Here is a 13,513-nt window from a genome sequence, read left to right on the forward strand (position 1 = left end):
AGACAGAGCAGATTTTACAACTACTTCCTGAGATCTCACAGGTTGTAAAGAGCCACACAAGCTTTGCATGCACTTCCTTACCCAATTCTCAGACGAGGGGAATCTTACATTTCCTAGCACATACATGTGTGTATACACAAACATTATATATGTATATATGTATATACATACACACATGCAATCATTATTGGAGTTTGAACTCAGGATCTCATGCTTGCTAGGCAGGCATTCTACCACTGAGCCACACATCCAACTGTTTTGCCACTGGTTGTTTTTGAGATAAAGCCTCACTTTTAGCCTAATGTGAGCCTGGACTGACATCCAACTACTTTAGGTGTTCCATCATAGCTGCAAAGACAGGCATGCACCATCATACCCAGTCTTACTTTTTCTTCTTGGCCTGGTTTTGAATTGTGAACCTTCCATCCTCAGTCTACCAGGTAGCCAAGATGATAGGTATGTTACCACTCAGATTCCTACTCACATATTTAAGAAAGAAAATGAAAAAAAAAACAATTGTGACATTGAAAAGAAAATAAGTGGTTGTGGATCCACCCATTTGTAATGATTGTTATGTGGCATGGTTTTAAAAAAATGTTAGCTACTCTTCCAAATAGGCAGTGATGACAGGGTCTTAGAATATTTAGTACCTAGTATGTAAGAAGTCATTTGTAACCCCTTCTAAGTAACTATATGGTCAATAGGTATTCATTGACTTAGGTAAAGGCCCAGTAGGAACTTTTGGGCCTGATTAAATCTGTCCACAGACAGTGTTGGTGTTTATAGTACAGAAATGAATAATCTATACTCTCTACTTAAGACTCAGCATCCTAGAGTATGGGGGTACAATCTAGTGCAAGTCATGAGTTCAGTTATAATAATCACAGCTGCTAATCCAGGCCCAAGACTCTAAGATAACAAGAGTCTTGAAAAGTGAATGAGTCCATCCAGCAAGCAGGTGAATTTCCCAAGGTCAGACAGCCTGTAAATTGGCAAAGCTTTCTTACAGAATTCAGGTCTTGAATTCAATTGTCTGCCCCAAGGTCTTTTAATAGTGCCTTGGCAATTGGTTGAGACACATATATTAGTTACCTTTTGCTCAATTACCTCATCAATGACTTAACTATAAACATTTATTGTGTCATAATTTTCTGTAGGTCAGGAGTTCAGGAGCAGATCAGGAACAGATATGGTTAAACTGAGGCTACAGACAGACAACAGGGGTACTTCCTTTCAGGTTAGTCTGGGGCTATGGGGTCCATATCTAACCTGAGTCCCATAGTTTTGACAGAAGGCTCCTATTCTTTGCTAGCTGTTGTTAGAAAGGCTTGATTCCTTACTATGTAGACTGTCCACAGGGCTTCTTGAGTCTCCTCCCAATATGGCAGCTGGCTTCCTGAGAGCACGTAGCCTGAGAGAAACAGTGAGATGCAGGTGAAATGTCATTTATTGCCTGCATGTATCATTTCTACCACCTTCCGCTGGACAGCCCGCACTGGAGGGAGCAGAATTAATTGATCGCTTCTCCATGGGTGGAGTGCAGTTTAAAACTACCATGGTAGCAAAACCAAAAAATGCAACCTGTGACTTAACATCTGGAATGAGCTAACCATAGAGAAGAGCAGTTACTCAGTCTGTAGGCACACATCTATGAAAATGGTACTTCATGGCAGTAACAGTCTCCCACAGCGTATTAGGAATTACAGTGGAGAAGAAGCTAGGAATTTGACCAGGGATCATCATGGAGAACCTCAATTAAGTTGTCCCGTAGCAATGCATACATTTTGCAAAGTGCCTTACTTGTAGGGTTGCAGACAGTGGGTGAAATTCCTGCTACCCACTCTATCAAGTAACCCATACAAAATGCTCTCCTTTGCAGTCAAAGTAACCCCTTTCTGAGTTCTGTTGGGATCCTTGAGGTACCTGGGTCTCTGTCTTAATTTTTATGACCAGAAAATGCAGCATTGTTTACTAGTATCCTCTTAGCAGTTCCTAAAATTCTGGAGTGCATCTGGCATTCAGAATGGCAAGCACAGAGTGGTACCCGCCGCCCCCCTTCCCCCTGCTCCTTGCAACCCCAGGCAGGGCTTTCAGCCCAATGGCCTCATCCTGGGGAACCTTGGGAGAGCTGGCAAATACTCTAAACAGATAAAAGATAATTGAACAAGGAGTGAGTAGTAAACGGTGACAAAGTGCTATTTCCATAATAAGCTTATCTGAGTAAACTTTCTCAGAGCCCCTGAGTTCCCGAGCAGGGTGTGGATTTGGCAATAGTAAAGAAACAGGCCACGGCCAGGAATGTCTGGGGAGCTAATGAATGCCCCTGAAGTGGTTGACGTTCCTATCTCTGCTTTGGATCCCTGCCACCTTGACGCAAATGTCAGACTGTGTTTAATTGGCAAACAGGGCTTCAAAGAGTTGCTGGGCCCTGCTCCCAGGGCCCCCGGGCCTGTTAATGTTTAATTGTCATGTGCAAGGGCCCACCAGCCCTTGATAGACTTGGGCATTTTATTACACTTTGAAAAAGTGATATTATGGGCCTCCTTCTTGCTCCATGGGTATTTTACAGACATGCCTTGGAGTCAACTATGAGTAGAAAGTCTCCAGGTTATTCAGCAGAGGTAGAGAGGAGCACCTTGAAGCTGGAAATGCTCCAGATGCAACTGCAATTGCCCTAAAATAAAAAAAAATAAAAGAGTATCCAGGGAACAACATGGAAAGAACCATGCAAGAAAAAAAAAAAAACACTACCACAAAAGTGGTTGGATGTTTGGACTCTGAGGGAGAAAGGAAATAAGACAGAGATGAAATTGCTAAATCCAAATGGTACGACTTCTCCATTGGGTACTGATGGTGTGGGCGCTCCACAAAGCTGGCTCTGTTACCCATAAACTCAGTGAAAATGTGAAGGTTTGCATGTCTTAATTCCTTTCCCCATAGAAGCTATCTACTTTACAGTGTGCATGCCCTTTAAAAGAGACTGCATCGATAAAGACTTTACAGCTTTCATTTAATTACATAGGAAAATAGAAGAATAACAGAAGACAAATACTTTTTTTTCCTTCCCTCACAACTATATAAAAACAGTGAATAAAAGAGTGGTTTCCAACTTCCTGACATCTGAAAAGCTTGACTTTCAATTGAATATGAATGATTTCTTTGATTTTTCCAACTCAGTTCAGTTGAATATATCTTCAGTGAGTGTGTACCAAGTGTTCATATCAAACCATTTCTTTAGTTTTGAATTGGTGGTTTTTATAGAAATGGTTTCTTTTGTAGAATTCTGGAAGTGTATTAGTTTGTTGTTTTAATCATTCTTTTGCTGATTGTGAATATCTCTCTAAGGAATGTAAAGAGAAATATCTAATTACACCATTTATATCAGAATGGCAAAGCATATATTTATCTTGTTTGTTAATTACATATGTCACAGCTAGAGACCACACATCAGCTAGTGTCGACATTAGCCAGAAGGGCCTGGTAGACATCAAAAGCTAGGTGAATAACAAATAAAAAACAATATGGCAAGTGGAAAGCATATATACTTTTTTATATGTTTATATTAAATAAAATTTTCTTTGTTCTCTCTTTTTTCTTTTTTGCCCAGTTCTGTATTCTAAACAGATTTTTTTTTCATAGCATGGGAGTCTTGCTTTCTTTACAGTAGAGCTATCCTGGTGAGCAGGTTTCAGAGCATGTGGTCAGGTTTTTTAGGCAATATGGCAGACACTTAGAGGGCTTTATGTATTTCCTTTAGTTCTTACTTCCATCTATGACTGTCCTTCCATTTCTACTGTTAGTGAGTCTTCTCCTTTCCCAAGGGGTAAGCAATCTCTTCTAGCAACGCCAGCTCTGTGAAGTTCAATCTCATCCAGAAATACTAGCCCTTCAGCATCCTATGGAAGTAGACTTAGGAATAACCAAAGCACAATGTACACAAAGCACATGCCCTCTGAAGCTATATGCACAGTTAATTAGTTCAGAGTCCTAAAATATTCTGTGATTCCTTTCTTCATAGAAATGAGAAGCGGTTAAAAAAATAAGGGCCTTTATTCACACTGTATCAGCTATTTTAAATGAAGGGGCATATTATCCTCTGGATAGATTTACAGAAGCTTGCATTATGCACCTAACTCCTATTATCATTAATGGCCATAACTGCATTCACACTGCACTGTACAGCACTGGGGCTTCACATAAGAGGCCTCTCTTCCTTCTATTATGAACAATCTCTGCTTCACATTTCTTAAATATGTGCAAATGAAGCAAAACATTGTTCCCCATTTAATGTCTATCCAGGCATATGTTTGTTGAAGGAAATGAGATTGGTACGTTACACAGGTTTTCAAATTTGCTTTAGGATAGCAAATGATTATGTCTGCCATCCACCCTCTGAGCATCTTAAGAAACCCGGATGGAGGAGCAATTTAAGGCTCTGCCTAGCAGCACAGTGTATGCTATGTTAGGGAGGAATTCTAATCTCTAGGCTGTCAAATGTTTTCAATGAGTGTTGGCAAAATCAGGGTTAAGGCAAAAAGGGACAGCTTCCAGCTCTGGGGAAAAGCCCGTTATATCCATCCATTCAGTTGTTTATTTATCCTCCTCACATATTAAATACCTACTATGTGCCAGACTTTAAGGATATAATGGTGAAGTAGATGGATGAGGACTTTCCCCCCAAAAGACTCACAATTTAGTGGAGAGATAGAAATTTAACAATAAATTGCATAGGATTCCTCATTAGTCTGCTATCAGAAGCATAAGGTACCATAAATAAAAAAAAAAGAACTTAAATGATGGGGACAGCACAAGAAGCACCTGTAGGAATGAAAGCAAGACCTTCACACTGAAAGAATTGTAGCTGTCTGTCACCATGGTGATGGGAATTGGTTGAGGAAGAGCTGGTCAGATGGAGGAAGCCACATCGGCAAAAGCCCTGCAACAGGCAGGACACAAATTCAATCCCCAGTATGTAAAAACTATGTATTTATAGAAAAAACAATACATATAAACTATGGTTTTATTTAATAGCAGTAGTAAATAAAAGCGGACTACTATCAGTATATTACAAACAGCAGTGAATGGTGCAGTTACTCCATTCCCTTTGCAATAAAAGTGAGACAGGCTTAAACCAAACAAATAGCTGTCATGTGGACAATCCAGGTCCATGTATAGGAGAAGCCCTCCGAGGAGCCATTTACAAGGAGAAAAGAAGCTTGAAGTGTTTTAATCATGTATACATTCTGGAGAAGTCTTGCATTTACCTACCATTAGAAGAACCATAGGCTCTTTCAATCAGCTCTTTCATTCATAAAATTTGGATTATTCTAATAATGGCTTTTTTTCAGGAGTGTTATGAGGACCAGATTGAAATAAAGGGTAAGAATTAACTCTGTGGGTTATCAACTCTGATTCCTAGTCATTGTGTGGGCTACCGTAACAATATATCACAGACTGGGTGACTCATAGATCTGTTTTCTCACAGATCTGGAGGCTGAAAGCCCAAAATCAAGGTGCTAGAAGAGTTGGTTTGTTTTTGGTAAGGCTTCTTTTTCTGGCTTGTAAACAACCACCTTTTTATCCTGACATGGTATGTTCTCTGTGCTTATACATCTGAGTGTCTCTTATTAAAACAACAGTCCTGAAGGCTTAGGGACACACCTTATGATCTAAAAATCCCTAAGTATTATATAACTGAATCCAAAGACATTGAAATGTCAAGAGCTGGGCAAAGAATTCCAAATTCTAGTTTTAAAAGTGATCAGTGACCTCATAGATAATTCAGAAAAACTGATAAATGAAATCAAGACCTCAATTATGCACAAGAAATGTAGTAAGTTGGATGAGAAATTCAGCAAAGAGATACAGATTCTGAAAAAAGAAAACCGAAGAAGTACCTTGAACATGAAACACTTAATAAGTCAAATTAAAAAAGAGAAAAAAAAACCCTCATTGCAAAGAGTGGCCAAGGAAATTAGATGAGGTAGAAGGAAAAAAAAAATACCAGGAATTGAGGAGAATGTTGAAGAATGATTACATTTAGAGATAGATGATAGATAGATAGATAGATAGATAGATAGATAGATAGATAGATAGATAGATAGATAGATGCAGTCATTACACCAAGCTTTAAGACCTCTAGAACAAACCCACATATCAGCCAAGGAAAGGCTAGAAGAAAATTTCTCAAATGGAAAGGAAGAAATGGACACCCAAGTACAGGAGGCATTTAGAACCTCAGATAGACATGACCAACAAAGAACCTCTCCATATCATCTCAGAGTTACAATGCCAAGGATATAGAACAATGAAAGACAAATGGAAACAATGGGACAGAAGTGCCAGGCTTGCTCATCATTAAAATCCAATCCCTCTTGGGAAGCAGGAGCCCAACATATGAATTTGAAGGAAGGGTATATGTGATCTAGTATTTATGAAAACAATATTATTATTATATAATCCTCAGTATTCACTTTGAAAACAAATGTGAATTGCCCATGAAGATTATTCTAAAGCAGAATCTTTTCTAAATGAATCCCTGGCAAATAAGGATATTTCCAAAGTAACATTAAGATGTGTCTTAAAAAAAAAATCTCTTTTTTCACCTACCTTACTTTGCTCTCAAGACACAATGTCAGACTGTATTTCTCCTGGGAGGGGGGCGGGGAGGGGCAGGAGGGGAGGCTGGGAGATGCAGGAATGCACACGGCCTAAAGCTACTAAATCCTGATTTGTGCCTCCAGGGGGAGAGCTGGCCCCACTTTCAGCTGAGAGCTCTTCTGGCTGGGGAAGTAAACTGCAGATCTTGGCCCTGGGTCTCAGTTGGAGCTCTGCCTTTGGTGCCAGGAACAGAGAAAATTACACATGCAGGTCACCATAACCAACTGACTGAGAGCAATCCTGTCTGTTTACTAGCACTCAAGGGCACAAATGAAAAGTCCTCTTTTGCATACAGATGCCATTTGGAGTGATTTCTCCCAGGAGCCATGTCATCCAGGTGTTCGCATAGCCGTGAACTACAGGAAAGAGAAGAACATAACAGACTTGGGGATAGAACAAACCTGCCAGTGACATGAATTTCAGGTCATTATTCTTAGGTTAACAATGAGTAGGAAATGAGTCAGAGGCTCCCATGAAGCAGCTAGCAGCAGGAATGGAATGCAACTGTCTGTCTACCTTGAAGGTGAGCTCTGCATTGAACTAAGCTTTTTATTCTTTCAAAGCTCCTGTGATCCTAAGTGATTGTTGATGAAAAATAAAAAGAAGCAATTGACATTTTGCTCTGATTCCTTTAGGGTTACCTCATCCGTGTCACAGAGCAAGGCAAACTTGGAGTCTGAAGAAGAGAAGTCAAGTGCTCCAATGTGGAAATGACATCTGGAATGCTAAGCAAAGAGCCTTGGACGAGTACTAACGTTTTAGGTGTCCTCAGCTAGAAGTAAGAATTCATATCTTCTTTTCCATTCTTAGTATAATTTTTCCTTTTCATTAAAAGCATTCATTCTGTTTAAAACAATCCTATGAACATCTGGTGCTGGACAGAGATCAGAGGGAGAATCTATGGAAGGTATATGATCCACACAGAACACAGAACAGCTGGGTGAGGACCAGATTGGGTTTATTCAACTATTTAAATACATCACTGAGGATCCTTCTTTTCACTGTCTGTCATAGCTCCTGTTCTAATATGTCATCCATCTTGGATTAAATAAGTTCTAGCTTTCTTGTCTAGACCTTACCTCCAGCCACGAACCCTTCTCTATGGAGCCACTAAGGGCATCACTCAGTTCCAGAGCTGTTGTCATGGCAACCCTCCAAGCTTGGCCTGTTTTCCTGTGGGCAAGTTTGATATGAGAGTGAGCTCCATTACCAAGGGGAAAGGGCACAGGACGGCATGGACAGCAAGCTGCCTGAGGTGTGCTCACCACGTACCAGGGATGGAGCTGCTCCTCCTGCATTTATCTCAAGTGATGCTCTTTGTAATCTTCAGTGCAAAGTCAGTTCTCATATATCCCTATCCCCACTGATAATATGCAGGATCAGACAAGAGTAATATCTGCCCAAAATATCTGGCATGAATAGTTGGAGCCAGAAACTGAACCCTGGTCAGTTTGGATCATAACATTATCATCTCACTCACCAAGATATACTGTGTCTCATTTCAGATTGGTCTTTTCTTTCTGAAGGGAGGCAAGTGTTCTGTACACTGGGAAAAGTAGTGTGCTAGATGTATAAACCCATACTTGGGCTCAGCATTTATACCTAGCCTCGGCTCTTCTCTGAGTCAGCTCTGTAAAGCGAGGGGGTAGAAGTTCATGTTGGGCACACTTGGCTTCAGCTCTAGGGCAAATGACACCAACATGAATAAGGACACTATAGTAAGGTCTCTCTCAGTGCACAGAGCTGAAAAGGCAGCCCGGAAATTAAAACTGCCTGCCGGCTTCTGGAGGCACTGAGTTGGTAAATGAAATCATGGCTTAGGAGCCACTGGACCCTGAAGTCTAGTCTGATTGCTGATCCAGACTGGCACTCCAAAGAGACGTTATGGACCAGGATGCATCTCATCTCCTTGCTTCTAAATGGGCTCCAGAAACACAGCGTCATGGCCTCAGCGTTCTGAGCTCTAACATCCTGCATCTTCCCCTCCTCACCCACTCTCCACAAGCCAAGAACTTGATTCATGACTTCTGAGACCACATCTTTCTTCAGAGCCACTCTGGCTTTGCTTTGGGCCAGGATGACATTGCCTGTAGTCACCTCCTCCTCCTAAAAAGGTGGTTTCCTCACCCCATAACTCTTTCTTCAGAGGACAATGGCTTTGCCCAATGTGGTAAAGGGGAAGTTTAACCAAAGGAACGACTGAGCCCACACTGATAAAACATCAGCATTATCTAGGGACAGCCAGGCATGAGAGCTGAGGAGCCCTTGCCTTGTGGTGACATTAGGAACATTCACTGTATGTGTTTCTCAAATGTCCCCACACATGAATGTGATCTCCTGAAAAACAGTATTGACAACCCCAGACTCCAAGCAAATTGGCCTTTTTCATGTAAGCGTACTCTCCAGCCTTCTCTGTCTACTGCCTAATTTATTGTCTTTATAAAGCTCATCCTGTACATTTTATGAAGAACATGGCAAGTCCTATTTCTAGGAGCAGGCTGGTGTGGCTCATAGGGTTTCAAGTAGATACTGACATTGACTATTGAATGTCTACCAGGCATTGAGGGGAAAAAAAAAACATAAAAGAGCTTACATCTGTGGTCTTATTGACACCCTCCAACTCCACAAGAATAATAGTTCTTATCTGTGTTCAGAAACAGATTTGAAGAGTTAAAGGGCATTTAAAAATATTTTTTATTGTAAAGATACTGTACAAAAGGGTGACAGTTAGGTAAGTTAATGAGCACATTTCCTATCAAGCATTGTTACCCCCTCCTTTGTTTTTCCCCTACCATCCCTTCCCTCCCCAATCTCACCAACTTCTCCCTCCCCACCCTGAAGTTGTAAAGTTTGTTTTCAACATAGTGTCTTGTACAACTCATTGTTACAATGGATCAACCTGTATCCTTGTTTCAGCATTTCATTATTTCCCTTCCTCTCCCCAAATTAGAAAAATGTGTATACAAGATGCAGCATACCAGAATCAAATACAGTGAAACTAGGGGTTATACCATGATGGAAAAACATACAAAAGAAACAAAAAAATCACATAGTATGTTACAATCAACAGCAACAAAGATAAAACCTCTTGTGGTTCATTTCGCTCAGCATCATCTTATATGTTCATAGGTGCATAGCTTTTGACCTTTTCTGCTTGTCTGGTAAGATTATCCTAGACATATACTAGTTATTGCAAATATGGGACCTGTGTTCCTTTGGGTCTGGCTTATTTCACTTAATATAATTTTTTTCCAAGTTTTTCCATTTCCTAACAACTGGGGTGGTATCATTTAAAAGACATGTAGTTCTAGACCAAGGCTTCAAACAGGAATGCCTAATACAAAGGAGCATGGGTGGGCTGTTCTTCAAATACTTCTCTTTATTTCAGCAAGTGAATCAGTGCAAGACAGAATGAAATGGATCCACGTTTAGGTTTGTCTGGAATTCAGACAGATCCACACGTTCCTCTACATCTCCCAAAGTATAACAGAAGTTGGGCCGTGGGGAGAACCAAGCGCATTTGTTTCTGTGTGTCTACGGCACCATCGATCTTGTCACTGCCAACACTCTGTTTGCACAGCTCTCTACCCTTCTGCACTAAGAGGCCCTGGAAGGACAGTGAATGCATCCTCTGTTCCTCACCCAGCAGCTCCAGAGAGGTCTGAATTCCATAATAGCTCAACCAAATCCCTTCATTCTCTGCAGGTGTTCACTTCTTCAGTTCCACATCAGCTGTGTCCGTGTCCTCACTGCGAAGTTTAAGGGAACTCAGAGAGGTAGCAATCATTACTGGATCTAAACACTCCTGATGATAGCAAAGGAGTCTATTTAAGGGTTAGGAAACATGTCTGTGTTGAGGCTGGAGGGTAGTTTGAGGCTAGCCTGTCTAGCTTGGGCTACGTAGTGAGATCCTGTCACAAATTTATTTTTAAAAAGAAAGAAACAGAAAGAGAAGGTGCACATGGTTTAGAGATCTGGAAATAAGGGCTCCGGAATAAAGAATCTGCATCTGGTCAAAGAAGCACTCTAAGGAGACACCATCTTGCATTCACAATAGGACTGCCAGATTAAAAATAAAATCTGTGTCCTACCTTAACCTTGATATTCACCATGGCTCAGAGAGCCCCAGATATATGTAGGAATGGCAAACAGTGTTATTCATTAATACATATGAAGCATTAGGATATGTTGACATGCATTTCTGAGATCAGCATGTTCTGTGGATCCAAGAACAAAAATGTTTGCAGTAAACTTCATGCTGTTCATGACAATCATGAAGGGCTATCGATGCCTTAGATGCATCTTGTTAACATCAGGACAGGTGAATAAGGATGCCTGCCCCCTTCTATAAGCTTTTCTGCCTTCCTTTTTGGCTTTTCTTTGGACTTTTCCACCCTCCTCTTAGTCAATTAAAGGACATGACAGCTTATTTATGGCTTTTTTTTCCTTCCAGAGATTAAGTGAATAAGAAACAGAGTAGATCCCTGTGAATTGGAAGATAAGTGGAGCTAGAGGAATCAGTAGCTCAGAGCATGAAAGGGGAGTTTCTGGGGCACTCTTCCTGTCGTAAGGCTTTAAGCAACTTTAATAGCAAAGTATTAGAGAGCTAGATCAATATTCTGAAACAATCTGATCTATTGCAGAAGACAGAGCTCCCTGGACTTAAACTCAGGTGGTAGAAGAACCTTAGGTAAGTCTTTCCTCTCACCATATCTTAGTGTGTGATGAATGGAATAGAGAGATGACATTTGCCTTCTGAAAGTAAAAGATGCCTGCAGCTGGCAGAACTCATGGCTGAACCCTGATAGTTGGTTGGATTTACTGACAGTAAGTGGAGCAGGGGTTCTTATGTTGATTTTATGAACTTTGCATATAGTTATGTGCATTATACCATGTTAACCATTACAAGTTGCTGTTTACCTGAACACTGTGGAGTAACACTCATGAAACTTTAATATAAATGGAGCCCCTCAGAGTTGAGCAACGCTATGATGAGTGATAGCCTTGCCTAGGAAAAAACCTCCAATATACCATAATAATACCGGACCTCATGGTTCAGCGAGGTGAGCTTGCTCTCTGATTGAATAAACTTAGGACATGAATAAACTTAGGAGACCTTCTCTTCTAGATAGCAAATTAGGATCATAGTTAACCAAACAGTCCTGTAATTTACAGTATTAGTAGTGGTGTGTACTTTTAAAGAGTATAAAAACACATTGTTCTTACCCAAGTGGATACATTTACAAGGAATAAACTTCAGTTTATCCTGGAATGACATTAAAATACTTGGGACACTTGAAAATGATTCAGGTAAAGACACTGCACAGGAATTTATTCAACAGCTCAGATCATCATACTGAAATACACCAGACTGGGTGGTATAAATAACAGAAAATTTATTTATTTATGTATGCATTATCATTTTGGAGACTGGTAAATTCAAGATCAGAATATCAGCAATGCGGGTGTTGGGTGAGGTTGCTTCTGCTGCTGAGCTGGGATTGCGTCCCCACTGCTGTCTCTACCAGATGCCAACTAGAACGACGCCACCCCTACTGGATTAAGGGTTCCTCTGACCTTGGGTTCTTGTGCTATAACCACAAACTCCAGCTCAGAAGCGCAGGCTCAAGTTCGAGCTGAATTTGTATTAGAAAGAAATTCAGGTACACTGCCATGCTTGTACTAGTGAAAGTGATCCAAGTATCCCCTGGGACTTGTTTCCTCTCAAGCCTCCCTCTAGGAATGTTTGCAAATCAGCATGTGCATAGAGTCCATAGCCCCTGCTTCTCCAGCTGTTAAGGATGAGCTCAACACACACCTGCTCCTTGATGGTCCTGAGGTATTTGCTGCCATCATCATTTCCATTCTGCTCCAACCTGTCACTTGCTACCATCATCTTGGTCCACTGGTTTAGATTTTTTATGTTTCTTCCCTTAACTGGCCCAGAGTCTTCGAACTTCCATGGCAGAGATCATTCCTAGTATCAGTCTGAACATTTCCTAGAACACTGTCTAAACATGAGTAAGTGATGTTTATGCTGAAAGAAAGGTAGTGAAGGAGGTAGAGAAGGATGAAGAGAAGAAGAGATGGAGTTAGAGAAGGAAGGAAGGAAGCAAGCAATCAAGGAAGGAAGGAAGGGGAAGGAAAAGGGAGGAAAAAAGATGGTAGGAGAGAGAAAAAGGAGGAAAGGAAGAAGGAAAAGAGGGAAGAGAAAGAAACAAAGAAGAAAGAAGGAAAGAAGGAGGGAGAGAAGGAAGGAGGAATAAAGGAGAAAGGAAGGAAGCAAAAACAAAGAAAGAGGGAAGGAAGGAAGGAAGGGAGGAAAGAAAGGAAAAAAAGGAAAGAAAGAAAGAAAGAAAGAAGAAAGAAAAGAAGGAAGGAAGAAAAAGGAGAATGTACAGAGAGAGATTAAAGATTGCTTACTTATATTTCCAGGTACTATTCGAATTAGTTTCCCTGTGGTAATCATCAGACATATTAGGGGAACGAGGCTTAGAAACCACCAATAAATAAACAGCAAGTAAGTGACTGACTGCTAGGAAATGCTTCAGTAGGTAAGAAAAGAACAGAAGATTGGAATAGAGGCTAAGAGGACAGAGACTGGCTGAAGATTTGATCTCTTCCAAGGTACCATATGTAAGTACCGATGCTATTACTGTTCTTAATAACAACTAATCAAACAGGGAAATTGAAAGAGAGCTGTTACTATGTGATTTTCTTCGAAGGAGTGGATACTTTTATACAGTGTTTATGGAGCATCAGTATTAATAAATGACATAATTGCTGTAAGGCAAAACTATGCCTCCTACCAGCCTGGGTAGTGACTGTGACTGGTCTTGCCCATGATATAAAG

At 40.7% G+C, this 13,513-nt stretch overlaps 1 long non-coding RNA gene across 1 annotated transcript; it reads left to right on the forward strand.

Moving 5' to 3' along the window:
- Nucleotides 1-10,313: 10,313 nt before the first annotated feature.
- On the forward strand, nucleotides 10,314-13,161 carry LOC138828994 (uncharacterized). Its single transcript, XR_011372458.1, has 3 exons — nucleotides 10,314-10,436; nucleotides 11,304-11,350; nucleotides 13,096-13,161. It is a non-coding gene; the product is annotated as an uncharacterized lncRNA (long non-coding RNA).
- Nucleotides 13,162-13,513: the final 352 nt, after the last annotated feature.

The sequence above is a fragment of the Dipodomys merriami genome, unplaced genomic scaffold (assembly GCF_024711535.1).
Source record: "Dipodomys merriami isolate MVZ:Mamm:240054 unplaced genomic scaffold, mDipMer1.0.p SCAF_17, whole genome shotgun sequence".
Classification (NCBI taxonomy): domain Eukaryota; kingdom Metazoa; phylum Chordata; class Mammalia; order Rodentia; family Heteromyidae; genus Dipodomys; species Dipodomys merriami.